The sequence below is a fragment of the Dama dama genome, chromosome 25 (genome assembly GCF_033118175.1).
Source record: "Dama dama isolate Ldn47 chromosome 25, ASM3311817v1, whole genome shotgun sequence".
In the NCBI taxonomy this organism is placed as follows: domain Eukaryota; kingdom Metazoa; phylum Chordata; class Mammalia; order Artiodactyla; family Cervidae; genus Dama; species Dama dama.
In genome coordinates, this window is record NC_083705.1 from 58,728,159 (window position 1) to 58,747,414 (window position 19,256).

At 38.4% G+C, this 19,256-nt stretch overlaps 1 protein-coding gene and 1 non-coding gene across 5 annotated transcripts in view; one reads left to right on the top strand and one right to left on the bottom strand.

The window, feature by feature from the left end:
* The first annotated feature begins 4,878 nt into the window (after nt 1-4,878).
* CDH18 (cadherin 18) overlaps nt 4,879-19,256 on the top strand; it is a 1,208,767-nt gene continuing 1,194,389 nt past the window's right edge. For 2 of the 4 annotated variants that reach the window (XM_061129307.1, XM_061129308.1), the window contains exon 1: nt 4,879-5,106. The gene's annotated coding sequence lies outside the window, so the exon portion shown is untranslated. The remainder of the gene's footprint in view (nt 5,107-19,256) is intronic. The other 2 variants (XM_061129303.1, XM_061129305.1) reach the window with 1 other exon arrangement.
* TRNAS-GGA (transfer RNA serine (anticodon GGA)) lies at nt 8,788-8,859 on the bottom strand. The gene has a single exon. It is a non-coding gene; the product is annotated as a tRNA-Ser (tRNA).

Genomic DNA, 19,256 nt, shown 5'->3' on the forward strand with positions numbered 1-19,256 from the left:
GACAAATTATGTATCTCTCTCTCACTTGCTTTCTCAAGGTGTCTCTTTCAACCAGCTCTCTACGTTTTGTACAGAGATGTACTCTACAACCAACTATTGAGACAACTCAAACTATGCAAGATATTATGGTCTTTTCTTCCTCCCTCCCTGCTTCTCATCCATTTTTCCCCATTCTTGCCAAATTTCTCCTAAAAGAAACCAAAGTTTTGCATTCTAACAATCCTTTCAGTCTCTCAGATATCCAAGCAGCTGAGCAGAGCTCAGCAAATCCATGCAATCTTGCAGGTTGGTGCCAGTGGAAATGCATGACTTGTAGGCTCTGCCGGGTCCTCAGAGCAGCTCAGCCAAGCTTCTTCTACTTAACAAGGTCCCTGTTGTCCTTTGGCTCAGCAGTTATCTCTATCATGCACACCTTGCTACTAACCCTCCTCCTAATGCCTCCCAACAGTCTTCTTACTCTCAAAACATGACTTTAGTGGTTATTCCACTTGAAAACTTCAGCTTTCTATCCTTCATATACATCTCTTTGATCCTCTTGTTTGAATTTCATTGAATTTATTTTTGCCTCCTTCATCTATTCCAATTATATGACCCACAAATCAGTATCCTGATATTCATTTTCTTTCTTTCTTTTTTTTTTTTGGCTGCACAGCATAGCTTACAAGATCTTAGTTCCCTGACCGGGGATTGAATCCAGGCCTTTAAGAGTAAAACCTCAGAGTCCTAACCACTGGACTGTTAGGCAATTCTCTATTTTATTTTATAATACAGCTGCTTCCTAAAAATTCAACACTGTTCAGAATATGGTCTTTGAGATTCAACAGACACAAATTACATTTCATTGGGCAAGCTACTTAACCTGTTCAACCATTACCTTCTTTAGATATGAAATAAGATAATATCTTCAATACTTTGGCCACCTGATGCAAAGAGCCAAGTCATTGGAAAAGACACTGATGCTGGGAAAGATTGAAGACAAAAGGAGAAGAGAGCAGCAGAGGATGAGATGGTTGGATAGTATCACTGACTCAGTGGACATGAACCTGAGCAAACTCCAGGAGTTTGGGATAGTGAGGGACAGGGAGACCTGGCACATTGCAGTGCATGGAGTCACAAAGAGTTGGACATGACTTAGTGACTGAATAGAAACAACCATTCCACAGAGTTTTAAATGAGATAATATTTGCAGAATTATTAGCTCAGAATTTGAGTTGAGGACCAATATATGTCAGGTACAATTCTAAAATATGTGAAGGAAACAGTATTGGAAAAATTCAATTATTTTCATTGGAGTTTACATTGTTGTAGGAAATTGCACATAACAATTATAATTAGGGCTTCTCTGGTGCTCAGCCAGTAAAGAATTTTCCTGCAATGCCAGAGACCCACGTTTGATCCCTGGGCCAGAGAAGATACGCTGGAGAAGGAAACGGAAACCCACTCCAGTATTCTTGCCTGGAGAATTCCATGGGCAGAGGAGCCTGGTGGGTCGCATGGGGGCCCACAGTCCATGGGGCCGCAAAGAGTCATACACAACTGAGCCACTAACACACACACACACATATAATTGAGGAAGGATGACTTCTATAACAGAAACAAAAATGATAGAAAATATGTGCCATTTATAACTCACCGTTTCTATCAGTCACCCAGGTAGCTGAGTGTATAAAGTCTTCCTAAGTTGCACCTCTCCTCAGTAGGTTACTACATCATGTAGAGACCCTATTTTAGAATGTTTCTCAGTATTCATTCTGCCCATTTCCACCATGATCAAACCAGCTCTCTCCCTAGTACTCCTGAAGGAGACCCTGGCAATGGTCCCTAGTAATTCCTCACTCTCACCGAGGTCTCATTCCAGTGCATCCTGCAACCTCCTGTAAGGCTGAGGTTCTGCAACCTAACAGGTCTATGAGTCCTTCCTACAATAGGTTCCCCCACCTCTGTTCTTTGCCAGCCTTTTTTTTTTTTTTTTTTTCCGGCCTTTTATCTGTAGGAAAATCTTAGTCATATAATAAATGTAATCAGAGAAGGGAGAAATCGCAGAAAGAAAGGAAAACAATCAAGCAAACCAAGTACTACATTAGTCATTAAACAAAGTCAAGGACCTTTAGTTCTTCATCAAGGGCTATAGACAATATTCTGAGTCAAGTCCTCTGAGCTGTTTTGCAGATATTGAAACCCACACCAGGTGGAAAATGTTAACGCTGCCCACAAGCATGGAGACCATGAACCACTTGGAGTCACAATGTTGATGATGCTGACTCTCAGTTACCTCACCGCCAATCAATCCGAAGAATGTTCACGAGCTGATCCCACCCTGCTCCTGAAACATTATGAGACTTTTCACTGCTCCCTCCGGGGTGGGACACAGTTTTGGAGGCATTATCCCACTGTAGCTCCCTCTGTCTGTCAAAGCAGGAAAGCTATTTCTTTTTACTTAACCCAAAACTTGGAGATTTAACCCGGCATGGGTATACAGAGGTCAATTTGGCAATAGTTCCCAAAAGCACAGTTGAAATGTTATTGGTTTTCTGTTAAAAAAAAGAAATTGAAAGGCTCACAATTATCCAGTTGCTTATTCTCAGCCTAGCATTCAAGATCCTTCACATTACCTGCTTCTAGAATATTCATACCATCTCTGCTGTATATCCTCCAGCCAGCTTCCCACTTACCTCTTCCCCTCCCCCATCTCCTGCTTCCTTTGACCCCAAAGTTGCGCTTATTTCTCTCCCCTCTGTTGCTCATTCCCCTCTGCCAGTAAGATCTTTTTTATTCTCTTTAATAAGATCATTGCAAATGGCATGGTTTTTACAGAGTCTTTCTGTTTTCCTAGAGGAGGAAGGATCTTGCTTTTGAGCCCCTTGCCCTTTGAACTGCTGCTAAAGAAGGCAAGAATCGAATGCTCTCCATTTGTACGTTGCTTACCATTCCTGATCTACTCACCAGCATGTACACTCCTAGAAGATTGACTTGTCCTACTTCAGTGTGCTGAAAACACCAGGAATACAAAAGCTTGTTCTCTCCTTTACTTAATTACTTTTCTATTACGAGAGTACAAGGCCTGATACAAAGAGTTGCACAATAAATATTTGCTGAACTGAGTCAATTAAATAGAGGAAGTTTGCCTCTAATAAGTGTTACAACACTTTATAATTTGAACTCCATGACCATACATTTCTTATGGTCTTTTTGGTCTTCATTTACAAGATATCTTAGCACATATTCCCAACTTTTATTCATGTTACATAATGTTGAACGTTGTAGCTACAAGGGCTACGGCCTGGAATTTAATTCCAGCTGAGAATTGTGGTGTAGTTAAACATTCCTATACAATTTAGTTTAATGAGAGCCATAATGTATTATTACCAAGAAAAAGTAACTAAAAGGTTGGTTGATCAAGCAGTGTGAAACTGAGATAAGCAACCACTTCCTAATTAGACATGAAAAGAGTCTGCATTTCTAGGGTTTGGCTAAGTGTTGGAGGAGGTCATCGAGAGGACATGACTGCAGGCTGAACCAGAGAACTGGACCCCAGAAAAACAGAGGTTCATCACTCCTCCCCATCCTGGAAATGTACATTCTGCCTGCCATTCCCACAGTGGGAGCCACATTCAAGGACACAACCTTGAGAGAGAAATGCCTTGCTGAGATCAGGTGGAAGGTGTACATGAACCCACTTCAGGCCTCTATATAAATTCTTAATCATCTGGCAGGCAGATGCAGAGATCCAGGAATCCTGTGGCCACCAACGCAAGCCTGGCAGGTGAGTCTCCTGTTTATTACACCTGCCCCCCCACCCAACCCAAGTGGCTGCCTCTTTCCTAGGTCCCTCCTTGTCTTCTGTGTGAGGGGCCAGTTTACAAACCAAGACCAAATTGACCCCAAATGTTCTTTTATTTTTATGGTTTTTATTCCCCTTGGAAGTATCTGGGGAATAAAAGGCCAGTCTGGTCTTCAGTGGCTCACTTTGTGCTTCTTTATTACGGTCAGTTACAGGAGATGAGCAGTGAATGTGTCACTTTAAGAAGAAAATCTTCTTAACCTTGAAGGAATGAATCAGGTGTGAAATGTTCTGTTTGATACATTCGGAGGGATGCTTTCCTAGATTTATGCTATAAAATTGAAAAACATTTTACACGCTGAGGTCTGACTCAGGCTCTAGTTCAATAAAATCTATGAACACTGCTTCTCTTTCCTTTTGAGAAAAAAACTACAGTTCACTATTTTCCTAGAATTAAATGAATAACTTTTAACAGCCATCAGTATAACGAGGTATTCTTTAATTGATCCAAGCCATATAGGTTCCTGAAGGCACTGTTGTTTTCAGGGGAAAACAAAAACAAAAACTGTCCATGTGTGTAATTTTGTTCCTGTATTTTTCTCATATATTTGAATGAGAAAGTTTTTTTTTTTTTTTTTTTGAGAAAGCTTTTTTTAATCACATATGCAACTGTTGTTAATTCCTAAATGATGATGGATAGCAGGTGTGTAATTACAAATTAGTATCATGAAAAAGAAGAGGTACATTTTTTAAATGCAGAAATCTGCAATCATAGGAAGCTTGCTCTGAGCCTCTGCTCTCTCTAGCCCTATGTCTAACGGGAGATGAAATAATGAAAAAATATTTGGCTAAACTGCTGGCAAAACTCTTCCTGTTTGTACCACACTTGCAAACAGACTCTTGGGACTAGCAGCGGAATCCTTCCTATTGATTGGCTGGTTAAATAGAGGACTATTAGCTTCAGACAGGCTAGATTGATTATACGGCAGCAGCGAGAGCGGAGACTCGGAGCTAAGTGAGCCTCAGGGTGAAAAGGAGAGCAGGGGACGCAGGGTGCGGGGTGGGAGGAGGCAGGCGCGTTCCATCACATCCTTGTGTGGCTGCGGTGCCCAGCGCCCTCCCTCAGTCAACAACTTACTGAGGCGCCTTTTCTTTCACAAGAGGATGTCAGCTCCGAGCCCCTGCAAGAAATAACAGACTTCACCTTGGAATAGTTCATCCACTCCTGCATCATTAAGGAGGATTTTGAAAAGAAAACCACAATCAAGTTCCCTTTCCAGCCCCACTTTGTTCCCGAATTGAATAGAAACCGTGTGCGGCTCCTGGTAAGAAAATGAAATTTTTCTCTCTGGATTTCTTTTTGAGTCACCCACAGTAAAATACAGCAGAGCTTTGCGTGCTTTAAAAATTGAGTTTCCGGTGATGTATTTAAAGTTAATAGAGTACACCGGCATGTGGATTTAGGAATATGTTAATGCATATTTATGTGAACATATTTGCTATTTTATCTCCAGGGAAATGTAAGTTTATTTTTCTGTTTTATTAAACTACTAGATTATAAGTTTATGAGTAGATAATCTGTGTGAAGAAGAGAAATAAGCAAAGTTCACACTAAAAAAGAGCATTTTTGGTGACAGCCCTGAAATATGTTCACATATAAGGCTCTTATAAGCAACTTTGAAAAAATAATAGCCAAGCAGGACAGGACCATTGCTGCATTAAATGTCTTCTGTTGTATTTCATGCATAGAAGCTGCTGTGAGCTTGTCAGTGATTGTCAGTGGTGATTTTTTTCCCCTAAATCTGTCTTTTGATTGCAGTCTTAATTCTTCAACATAAATATGACGCGTCTTAAATGATTTGGTATTAGACTACCATCTTATTATAGCTAGCTTATTGACAGCTAGAATTTGGTCTTAAGAAAGTACTGAGCTCAGGCAGGGAAATATAAGTCTGGAGATGTTCAGCTAGTGCTAGAGCTACAGTTCCCTCAGTTAATTTCAGTGTCAGTGAAGGTAAGCGCTGGTAAAGTGTCTGTGAATATATGGGAACTTTGCACATATTAAATTCTCTTCTGCGAACAGGGATTTTTTACATGTTTCTGCTGAAAGTGATGGGATGGAATAGGAATAGTGGGTTGCGGCAATGCAGTACTGATATGGTTGGTTAACCTTAGGTTTATAGGTCACAAATGTCAACTGCTAACGAGGCAGCATTGTGACATCAGACATAAAGGATTTATTTCATCCTTGCTAGAACTAAAATGGTTTGTGAGACTTTTTGATGGCAATTTATTTAGTCTGGGATCAATGAAGTGAGAGATTGTATCCCAAGAGCTGTTTAGATTGTCAGTTTCGAGTAAAGTTTCCTGAGTCACTCCTCTAATCAAAACCAAGCTTGCATCTGTGGTAAGTCCACAAAACTTTTAAATACGTTATGCAGTGTTTCACAGGAGAAGGTGATGGCCACAATCTCGGCAGATAATGTAGCTGAACTTCTTCATGTTCCATTCTCTGAATGGCAGTATTTGTGTATGTTTCACCCTTCCTTGTGTTTGAACATAACTACATACTTGAAAAGCGCAACTTTTTATGATATCTATTGTGTTTTCCAAATGTGAAATAATATTTTCATGTTTTTAAAGTAAATATTATAACTACCTAGATATTTCTATTTATAATAGCCATGTCAAAAGGGCATGATTGTATCATTAATGCAGACTTTTTAAAGTGCATTTTGACTAAAGGAATAGAAATATGTGTTGGAGAATACTGAATTTTTTAACTTTGAATTGAGTCATTAAAAAAAAATCTTTTTGGGTATCATATTTGAGAAGCTATGTATATATGAGCACTATTGTATCAAATCCACATATAGCATTTATGTTAAATCAGTTATAATTTTGTTTAATTATGCTAACTTTTTGTCCAAATACAAAATAGTGTTTTAATCCTTTCATTTTATTGTTTTTGCAAATAATATAACATGTTTCAACAAAGGATATACTTAAGATTTAGTGAATTAGTCTTGTAGGTCTTGTAGTTTCTATATTTAATACACAAAATTATTTAAAATTCCATAATTTTGTTGCAACAGTATTAGTGTCAGGTACTTATGCAGTATATTTTCCTTATAGCATTTATTTATGGGTTCTATTGGGGAAAACACAGTAAAAAATTTTCAATTGTGTTGTATGATTATATGAGAAAATTTAATTAATTCTTTAGTATGTACAACTATAAATCTTCATCCTTAATTTGTCACATGATTAGGCTTACTTCTCCTTTAAAAAAAAACTTTTAAAATACTTTCTTTAAATTGATGTTTAGGCATCCTTCTTGGCTTACAGTATTACTTTGATTCTATCTTTTTTTAAAATTTTTTTGTTATTTTACAAATTCTGTGCTTACCCCTGTGAGGGATTTGATTCCCCATTTTCTTAAAAGAAAATTGTATCTTGATTGGGAAAAAAAAACATTATTTTAAAAAATAATATTTCACACTTCCCAACTATGTAATTAATATGGCTCCTGCATGTCAGAGCAGTGCCTCTCAGCAGGCATGAAGAAATGTATCCTAGCAGGCATGTGTATAAACCAGTCTAGGTCTGAAATTCAGCAATTTAGTCAATTCAGCTCAGGAATTTTCACTTTTCTATACCATCTTTGGAGGGCTCCATCTGACATTTTATTCAGCTTTCCATTCATTTCCATAATATCAGATGTCTTTCAGGCTTAGTGAACCAAGAAGAACTGAGCAAGCACCACCTATTCTGTTTTTTATAGATATCTGCACCATTAGGGGGCTCTTTCTTCCTGTGTTATACTCAACAAACCACTGTGAGAGGTTTTACTGCTTTCTTAAAGTATTTCCTTGTTTTTAAAAGTGCTGAGTGCTGCTTGTAGTAGGTTTCTCCTATTCTCCACAAAAAGAAAACTTTTCAGGTCAACAAAAATTCTTTGTTTTCACAAGAAAGTGAATGTATCTTATACTTTTAAGTTTTCTCTTTCAAATATTCATTTTTTTCCATTTATTTTTATTAGTTGGAGGCTAATTACTTTACAATATTGCAGTGGTTTTTGCCATACATTTACATGAATAAGCCATGGATATACACGTATTCCCCATCCTGATCCCCCCTCCCACCTCCCTCTCTACCCGATCCCTCTGGGTCTTCCCAGTGCACCAGGCCCGAGCACTTGTCTCATGCATCCAACCTTTATAAAAGTTTTAATTTTTGAAAATAACTGAGGCTTCAACTATTAAAATGACTGATTTTAAGAAAATATAAAGATTACATATTATGCAACTAGCATCATAAATGTTCACATAAGGACAAAAACTAAAGGGAGGACATTTCTTTTACAATTGTCTGCAAATAACTGTGAACCACGTAGACAGAATGAGTGATTCTGGGCTCACATGCAATTTGCTTCCAGAAGCGAACAGCAGGGAGCTAAGAGAATATTACTTGTTTTCTACAAAAGCAGACATAGAAGAGTTGAAAATAATAGAATGGTTTCACTATCTATACACATTCAGGAACTATATTTTTAAATCTGTTTTTGTGCTCAGTCGCTATAAAACTAATATCTAACTCTTTGCAGCCCCATGGACTGTAGCCTTGCAGGCTCCACTGCCCATGGAATTTTCAAGACAAAAGTACTGGAGTGGAGTGCCATTTCCTACTCCGGGGATCTTCCTGACCCAGAGATCGAACCTGCGTCCCTGCATTGGCAGGTGGATTCTTTTCCACTAGTGCAGCCTCCCCAAATTCGTCATCATTCTGGATGAAACTTTCATACATGTACACAGAGGGTGATGCAAGGGCTTATTGTGGGGATAAAGGTATTTCCTGCATCACTTATGGAAGCCACGGTTTAGTCACTAAGTCACATCTGACTATTTGCCACCCCATGGACTATATAGCTCACCAAACTACTCTGTCCATGGAATTCTCCAGGCAAGAATACTGGAGTGGGTTGCCATTTCCTTCTCCAGGGGATCTTCCCCAGCCAGGGATTGAACCTGGGTCTCCTGTATTCCAAACAGATTCTTTACCAGCTGAGTCACCAGGGAAGCCTTGTGGAAGCCATACACATTGAGTTACACTTCCGCCTTTCTTAATCAATGGAAACACAGTCCTCACATTTCCAGAGCAGCTAAAGATGTACCTTGACTGCTATTTTATTTGGGAATCAGTCAACACGTGATGATGTCTCTGTGCAAAAAAAATCTGTTTGGTAGGTCTAGACTTTTCATCACATGATGACAACTCCAGGAAATGAGAAAAGGTGACATCTACTTTCTGAGATGTTTATGTCAGAAAATGTGAGGAGGGAAGGGATTCTGGACAATGAATCATGGAATCCCAATTCTTTATTGAAAGCTTCATTGACTTATCAGGATAGAAGAGTAGTTGCTTAAATAAAATGGGAAGATAGGCATGGTACAGTATTTCATTTACTGGTATTTTGAAAGTAAATGTGTAAAGATTTTATTCTTTATCAGAAAATTTGCATACCTTAAAAGGAGTGGATTTTGAATACAACTAGTATAATATATATAGCTATGTGGTAATCATCCCAAGTATATCTGAAATAGGCTGGTATATGGTCTAATGTAGTTTTTCTCACAAAATTATATTTTGTTAATGTGAATTATTGAGTAATAAAATTTAAGTGGGAATCTTAATGCTATAGGTCTATGTAATCAATAATGAAAAATGTTTTAAGAAATTTAATTTGCTTCTTCTAAAAAGAGGCTGTCTTTTATGTTAAAGTAGGACATCATAGGAAAAGACCCTGATGTTGGGAAAGATTGAAGGCAGGAGAGGAAGGGAGCAGCAGAGGATGCGATGGTTGGATGGCATCACCCACTCAATGCACACGAATTTGAGCAAACTCCGGGAGGTAGTGAAGGACAGAGAATCCTGGCATGCTGTAATCCATGGGGTCGCAAGCATCGTTATTAGTGACTGAACAAAAACAGGGCATCCCAGGTCGTCCTAGTGATAAAGAATCCATCTGCCAATGCAGGAGACACAAGAGACAAGGGTTTGATCCCTAGGTGAGGAAGATCCCCTGGAGTAGGAAATGGCTACCCACTCCAGTTTTCTTGCCTGGAAAATTCCATGGACAGAGGAGCCTGGTGAGTTACATTCCATAAGCCCACAAAGAGTCAGACACAACTGAGTGACTGAGCATGCGGTAGTAGTGGGGATAGAGCATCACTGGGGATGGGGAAAGGGCTGAATAAAATCCAAGACAAAGACGTGAAAGTTCAGTATGTGGTTCTTTTTTATATAATAAACTTTTACCCAGAACTAAGATACACACACACACACACATATATAATATTACATGTTAAATATTAATGTTTAATGGTAAAAATACCACTGAACTGCAACTTTCTATACCTCATATGATATGAGGATAGATCTCTATAAAGGTGTGAGAAGTAGAGAAATCAGTGCCTGGTATGGATAACTACTAATATCGTAGCCTAATATCAGACTTTCTCAGGAAACAAGGTAACTCATTCCTATTGAATTTAGTCTTATAGATTGAGATATAGAATGTAAGTACTTAGAAAGTATACATCTACTTATAGTTATTGCTATTGTTGCTACTACCAATTAATTGAATTCCACTTTTAAAATCACTCCTGAGCTTATATGTTTTTGTGAAACTATGTGTGAGCATGATTGGTTGAGAATATATATGTGGGTATATGAGTGTAGTTTTTATACAGTTTGAATAGGATAAAAATATAATCACCTTTAATAGGTGACTTGATTTGTGTTCTATAGCTTCCATTTTCCTCTTTAATAACTTGTCTTCACTGTACTTAAATCCCAGCCAATGCACACACACTTACCTGGCCAATATGATTACCTCTAAATATGTAACATTAGAATTTGCTTAGGTTTGACCTTAGGTTGATCCATACACAAGCTGGAATCAAGATTGCTGGAAGAAAATATCAATAACCTCAGATATGCAAATGACACAACACTTATGGCAGAAAGTGAAAAAGAACTAAAGAGCCTCTAGATGAAAGTGAAAGAGGAGAGTGAAAAAGTTGACTTAAAGCTCAACATTCAGAAAATTAAGATCATGGCATCCAATCCCATCACTTCATGGCAGATAGGTGGGCAAACAGTGGAAACAGTGGCAGACTTTATTTTTTTGGGCTCCAAAATCACTGCAGATGGTGATTGCAGTCATAAAATTAAAAGAAGCTTACTCCTTGGAAGGAAAGTTATGACCAACCTAGACAGCATTTTGAAAAGCAGAGACATTACTTTGCCAACAGAAGTCAGTCTAGTCAAGGCTATGGTTTTACCAGTGGTCATGTATGGATGTGAGAGTTGGACTATAAAGAAAGCTGAGCATAGAAGAATTGATGCTTTTGAACTGTGGTGTTGGAGAAGACTCTTGAGAGTCCCTTGGACTGCAAGGAGATTGAACCAGTCCATCCTAAAGGAGATCAGTCCTGGGTGTTCATTGGAAGGACTGATGTTGAAGCTGAAACTCCAATACTTTGGCCACCTGATGCGAAGAGCTGACTCATTTGAAAATATCCCTGATGCTGGGAAAGAACGAAGGCAGGAGAAAAAGGGGACGACAGAGGATGAGATGGTTGGGTGGCATCACTGACACAATGGACATGAGTTTGGGTTAACTCTGGGAGTTGGCGATAGACAGGGACGCCTGGCATGCTGCAGTCCATGAGGTCACAAAGAGTCAGACCCAACTGAGTGACTGAACTGAACTGATGTCTTTTCTAATGGGGATTGTTTCATGTCCATTAGTACTGTGTCTTGAGTCATGTAACTGAATCCTTAAATCTTGTTGTTTATCAAATTCCAGTTACTCTAAATTATATATGAGGATTTTGCCACAGGGCTACTGAGAATCAAAGAAACTAGTTATTATTATGCATTCTATTTATCATAGAATGGATCAGATGTAGGTAAAAATAAGAGTGAGCATTACTACTTGTCTAAAAGATATACAAATACCACTCAAGTCAAGTGTCAAATCTAACCTATGATTGCTAGAAAAAAGAAAATGGAAAAATATCCCATTTTAGAGCAGACATGTCAAATGGGTTCCAAACATCTGCAATATAACCGTTTTTTTAATGCATAGTTAAATTTTTAGATTAGGTTTAGGTTTACTGAAAAATGAGAGAAAGTGACATACACTTCTCATATCTACTTTCATCTCCTCTCTATGCTGCTAGCTTCCTCCCCTAACCATGCTAGTTTCTCCTGTTATTACTATTTGGCATTTTCAAGATGCATTTGTAGTGATGAATGAGCCATTACTAATAAAATATTATTATGTAAAATCTATAGATTACGTTCTCTCGTGACTCAGTGGTAAAGAATCCACCTGTAAAGCAGAAGACATGGGTTCAATCCCTGAGTTGGAAAGATCCCCTGGAGAAGAAAATGGCAACCCTCTCCAGTATTCTTGCCTGGGAAATCTCATGAACAGAGGAGTCTGTAAGGCTACAGTTCATGAGGTCACAAGAGCTGGAAATGACTTAGTGACTAAATCACCACCACATAGCTTACATTAGCGTTCAGTACTTGTATTGTACATTCTATGCATTATGAAAAGTGCATAGTTTTATGTACAAATGACCTATACCTGAACAAAAATTCCACTGCCCTATAATTCCAGTGTTTCACCTATTTATTTATGCCTCTCTCTCTTCCTCCCTCTGAACCTCTGATCTTTTTACTGTCTGCATAATTTTGTCTTTACAATAATGTCCTATGATTGAACTCATACAATATGGGCTCTTTTCAGATTGCCTTATTTCACTTAGTGACATGCATTAAGTTCTTTTATGTCTTTTGAAAGCTTGGTCTCATTTCATTTTATTGCTGAATAATATTCCATTGTATAGGTTAATCATAGTTTGTTTACCCATCTATCTACTGAGAGACATCGTGGTTGCTTCCAAGTTTTGGTGTTTCTAAATAAGCTTGCTTTAAACATCGGATGCAGGTTGTTTGTGTGAATATAGCTTTTCAATTCATTTGCATTCTCAATCAGTAAAGTCCCTGTTGCTCCACATCCTTCCCAGAATTTGTTGTCAGTGGTTTGTATTTTAGTCATTCTCATCTGTATATAGTATTTCTCATTGCTGTTTTTGACATATATTTTGGGTTGGTGATAGTTGTTTGTGCCATGTTGAGAATAAGTCCAAGGGACATTATGAATCTGCATAAAGCATAATCCAAAGTCCATAATCAATTGGACAGGGTATGTATTTGACAGAGAGGGGACCATCCATTATTTGTAACTCACGTTTGCTAGTCACAATTTTAGGCTCTGGTGTAGTGAATGTATGAAAGTGAAAGTCGCTCTGTTATGTCTGATTCTTTGTGACACCATGGACTCTGTGTAGTCCATGGAATTTTCCAGGACAGAATACAGGAGTGGGTAGCCTTTCCCTTTTCCAGGAATCTCCCCAAGCCCAGGGATTGAACCCAGGTCTCCTGCATTGCAGGCAGATTCTTTGCCAGCTAAGCCACCAGGGAAGCCCAATGAATGTATAAATAAGAACAATTAAGTAATTCTTGTCAGTAATCAGATATAACCATAATTTTATATTTTTCAAGCACTGTTATTTAATTAAGTGACATAAAGACTCATAAAACACATTTTTTTTTTAAATCACTAAGTTGTGTATGACTCTTCCAACACTATGGACTGTAGCCCACCAGACTCCTCTGTCCATGGGATTTTTCAGGCAAAAATACTGGAGTGGGTTTCAATTTCCTTCTCCAGGAGATCTTCCTCACCCAGGAACCAAACCTGTGTCTTCTGCACTGACAGACGGATCTTTACCACTGAGCCACCACAGAAGCCCTAAAATTAGCCACCATCAGTTAGTCTTTGTTATACATCAAAAACATAACAACTATAATGGCATCCACTCTGATTTCATTTTGTCAATCCTCTTCTTTCTTTGCCTTTCCTTATTGTAGTTTCTAGCCATGATTTTATGGGTTGAAATTTTCTTTTATATTACTTATAAGTTAAAAAGCAAAATCCTCAGGCAGATTGACGTTTTTTCATAATCCAGCCTTGACCAGTCTCTGACGTCACTGGTGATCACTCTGAACTCAAGCTAAGCTACCTTTTCCCTTTCCCCAAAGTACTTTCTCACAACTTTCAATTTTTGCTTATGATAGTGTTACTGATTTGGTCTTCCTCTCATTCTTTACCAATTCAAACATTACCAATATTTCTACAAATTGTTGTTGAGAATGCCTCTACTATTTATCACATAAAACCTCGCTTTAATAATCATTACATTGATTGTATCTTTATTATATCATTCTGTGTAAACTATATGACTGAGAGAAAGATAATCCTTTGTAATTTTTTTTTCATTCTTTAAAGTGCAGTGTTCATAGTACTGATTAATGCCTGTTAGTTGACGGAATACATCACCAGTTCAATGGACTTGAACTTGGGCAAACTCCAGGAAATGGTGGTGGACAGGGAGGCCTGGCATGCTGTAGTCCATGGGGTTGCAAAGAGTCAGACATGACTTGGCAACTGAACATCACAACAAAAACCAAAATGTTAATTCTTATAAATAAACTTTGTAAATAAATTTTTAAATGTTATCATGTCTCCAATATCCTTGCCTTTTCCCCTCTTTTCTTTTGATTTTAACAAAAGAGGGGCATTCCATTTGGTGGAAAGTTCTCGTGCACTAATCCTTACATGAGGGTAGGTGAAAGTGCTAGTTGCTTATTTGTGTCTGATTCTTTGCAACCCCATGGTGTATCCATGGAATTCTTTAGGCAAGAGTACTGGAGTGGGTTGCCATTTCCTTCTCTAGGGGATCTACCCGGCCCAGGGATTGAACCGGGGTCTCCTACATTGCAGCCAGATTGTTTACCATCTGAGCTACCAGGGAAGCTCTTACATGAAAGTATGTATGTGTTAGTTGCTCAATGTATCCGACTCTTTGCGACTCCATGGACTGAAGCCCATCAGACTTCTCTGTCCATGGGATTTTCCAGGCCAGAATACTGGGGTGGGTTGCCATTTCCTTCTCCAGGGGATCTTCCTGACCCAGGGATTGAACCCATGTCTCCTGTGTTGCAGGCAGATTCTTTACCCACTGAGCCATTGGGGAAGTCCTACATGAGGGTAAGGTACACACTGTATAATGCCCCTATATTTATCCATAGCATTTTCTATCTGTTAGATACATTAGCTCAGCTATATGTATATGTCTCTAACAGATAGAAAATGCTATGGAGAAAATATAGGGTCACTATACAGTGTGTATTATTAGATATCCCTCAGAAAACAAAATTTAAGGTATTTGGTAAAAGAAAGCACTTTAAGGCAGAATACAAGCTGGAGATTTGTTTATGTTCCCTTTTGGGGCATTGATTTGAATTTAAAATGTATTGAAAGAAGAGCCAAGCAACTGAACTGTTTTACTAACATGCTAATTAAATTTTGGAAGGTCTCTTGAAACAACACCCAGACCAAGGTCTGTCTGAAGCATAAATGAAACCACTGGTCTCTGAAGATGTTTAAAGGTCCTGCAAAAGAACAGATAGGAAAAAGTACTTACAGTGCCATTGCTTTCTGTCAGCATCTTCTCTTCTGTGTATAGATATGTGTCTTGGCATATTTTCTTCTTGTAAATTAACTTATTCTGAAATACCCCTTTTGGACATTCATTTAATAATTTATATGTGCTTTTAATGTTCTTTTTCATAAAGTTTACTTGCTGGCTGGTAGAAATACTCAGGGTGTCCTTTTGCCATCTAGTTATTGAGTGCTTCGGTCATAAATCAATATGACTTTAACTTCTTGGCTTGGAACTAGAGAACTGACCAATTCTTTGCCAAGAATACTCCTTGATAAACTGTTTCTACTAAGGACAGAACACTTTGACTCAAAGCAACAACATTTTTGCCAAGAAAGAAGGCTGGAGGTTTTTTAGAATAAATTTCTGAAGCCCAATTTTGAAATTCGTTTGATAGAAGAAAAAAGAGAAACAGAGAGCCTGAATTTTAAATTCAGGTCTTTCTATCTCTGGAATATATTTTTAAACCACTATGTTATATGGCTTCTCTCATGCTCCAAATTTAGAGAAGAGATGTTTGTTTGTTTGTTTTGGCTTTTGTTTTGAATATTCGTAAGCCTGAGTTTCACCTACTTTATAAAAAGGAAGATGATGGTATTTACCTTGTAGAGATAATCCAAGGGTTCAGTAATATCATATGGGTAAAAAACTTAAAAAAGTGATTGACATAATCACAGGCATAAAAACAACAGCAGGGTTGATGTGCATTAAATGCTTCTGAATCCACAATGCTTGAAAAGGGAATTTAAAATGCCTCTCTTACTAGCATTCATTCAGTCATTCAAGAAACATTGCTGGGAAGCTAATAGGCATGAGAATTTATTCTTAACTATTCGTGTGGCTAGAGAGATGAATAAAAAATATGTTTTATTTTTTTATTAATGTTTATTTTTTATTAATATCATATCTCAGGGAGATTATGAGTAAAATCATGTCAGTAATGAAATTATTGTATTTTTTAACTGCAGATGTGACCCTACTTACCGTCTAACATGGATGGTGGCTGTTGAAACAACATTTTTCGTTTTCTAGATTGCTTTCTATCTTGTTCCCTAAAGAAGTACTAGAGGGAGTTGGAAGGCAGGAAAATGAAAGAAAGCCTCTTAGCCCCTTCTTTTCCTGTTTTTTTTTTTTGTTTTTTTGCTCTTCTTGACAGAAGCACCTCACACTGCTCTTCACCTCAGCACCACCCACATCCTGCTGATTCCAGTTCTCACAGAACTGACTTCATTGCCCCCCTCAATGGAGGACTAGGCACAGGCAGGCAGATGCCTTCCCCTCACCCCGGGGGTCCCCGCCTCCATGTTTTAGGTTTCTTATATCTTGAATAAGTATTAAGCTGTGATAAGCTGTTCTTACAAAACAAAATATTTCAAAGTTCTTTGTTAAAAAAAAAAAAGGTGGGAGAAATACTTCAAGACAGAGTGTAAATTAAAGGTTTGTTCCTGTCACTTTTAAAAAGCATTTACTTGAATCTGAAAGAGCATAGAAAAAGAACCAAGAAATTCTCCTTTGTTCCCCCAGCCTTAAGGGTGGTAGCTGCTTTCAGCACTTACTATCTCTTTCTTACCTCACTGTTGTGTCTTCTTGTGTTTTCAGTCTTCCAATGTATGTGTTAACTTTCTGTTATGGTTTCTATTCTCCTTTCTCAATGCTGTCTGAAGAAGTTGATACCAGAAGAGTTGAAAAATAGAAATGGTGTAGGATACTAATGTTGAGTCCAGGATACGGATTTGATTATGTCCTTGGCCATGGCATAATAGTGAACCATTTGCTAGAGGTGAACAGGACACTAGAAATCTCTAGTATTCTGTGACTTACAAATTAACTAAATAACCAAATATGTTTACTTGTGATGAAGGGCCCTCTGAAGCAAAGATCTTGAAGCCAAGTCATAACTGTCCTCACTATTTGGTGCTGATCACAAAGCTATACGATGGAATAATTGTTATAGTACATGAGAGCTTACAGACAAACAAACCATACACAAAAGCTCATGCCTTTAAATTATTAGATCATGGCATTGCAAGAAAATCAGAAAACGTCAAAAGTCATCTGAGTGGGTTTGGATTAGGCTGATAAACATACTCTGAGTTTCTCTAAGCCTCTTTCCTTAGCAAAAAAATAAATAAATGAATAAAAAGTCTTTTTCTGCTTGAGGAGACTAGTTTTCTCTTGCTTGAAGGTCCCACAGTAATTCACCTGATGGACTTGCCATGCAAAAAATGTCCACTTTCCTCAAAGTCTACCACCCCTTATTTAGACCTTATTTAGGCCTGACCAATAATTAGAATCAGAGGTCTTCTAGAACTAAGCAAGCTCTCAAAGGATACAAGAAAACCTGACCTAGGAGGAGCTAACTTATCAGTTCAGTTCAGTCGCTCAGTCGTGTCCAACTATTTGCGACCCCATGGACTGCCACACACCAGTCTTCCCTGTCCATCACCAACTGTCAGAGCTTGCTCAAACCCATGTCCATCGAGTTGGTGATGCCATCCAACCATCTCATCCTCTGTCGCCCCTACTCCTCCTGTCTTCAGTCTTTCCCAGCATCAGGGTCTTTTCCAATGAGTCAGTTCTTCGCATCAAGTGGCCAAAGTATTGGAGTTTCAGCTTCAGCATCAGTCCTTCCAGTGAATATTCAGGGTTGATTTCCTTTAGGATTGACTGGTTTGATTTCCTTGCAGTCCCAGGAACTCTCAAGAGTTCTCCCCAGCACCACAATTTGAAAGCATCAATTCTTCAGCACTCAGACTTCTTTGTGGTCCAACTCTCACATTCCTACATGACTATTGGAAAAAGCATAGCTTTGACCATATGGACCTTTTTGTGCAAAGTGAGGTCTCTGCTTTTAAATACACTGTCTAGGTTTGTCATAGCTTTTCTTCCAAGAAGCAAGTGTCTTTTAATTTCATGGCTGCAATCACCATCCACAGTGATTTTGGAGCCCAATAAAAGAAAATCTGTTACTGTCTCCACTCTTTTCCTGTCTTTTGCCATGAAGTGAGGGACTGGATGTCATGATCTTAGTTTTCTGAATGCTGAGTTTTAAGCCAGCTTCTTCACCGTGTTCTTTCACCCTTATCAAGAGGATCTTTTGTTACTCTTCACTTTCTGCCATTAGAGTGGTATCATCTGCATATCTTAGGCTTTTGCCTATTTCTCCATATTACAGTTTCAATTTAGGTCACAAATTCACTCCCAAACATCTGATGCTGAAGCTGAAGCTCCAGTACTTTGGCCACCTGATGCAAAGTGATGACTCATTGGCAAAAACCTTGATGCTGGGAAAGATTGCAGGCAGGAGGAGAATGGGGCTGCAGAGGATAAGATGTTTGAATGGCATCACTGACTCAATGGACATGAGTTTGGGCAAACTCCAGGAGACAGCGAAGGACAAGAAAGCCTGGAGCACTGCAATCCATGGGGTGGTAAAGAGTCAGAACTCTTGAGGACACTGCATATCTGAATTTAAATGACTTAAGTAACACAGAAGATGTTTTTCTGGAGCTCTCTTGCTTTCTTGATGATCCAACAGATGTTGGCAATTTGGTCTCAGGTTTCTCTGCCTTTTCTAAATCCAGCTTGAACATTTGGAGTGATCAAATTGTGAGCATCCCTTGGATCATTCACAAAGCAAGAGAGTTCCAGAAAAACATACACTTCTGTTTTATTGACTATGCCATTGTTAGTGTATAGGAATGCAAGGGATTTCTGTGTGTTAATTTTATATCCTGCAACTTTACTATATTCGTTGATTAGCTCTAATAATTTTCTGGTAGAGTCTTTAGGGTTTTCTATGTAGAGGATCATGTCATCTGCAAACAGCG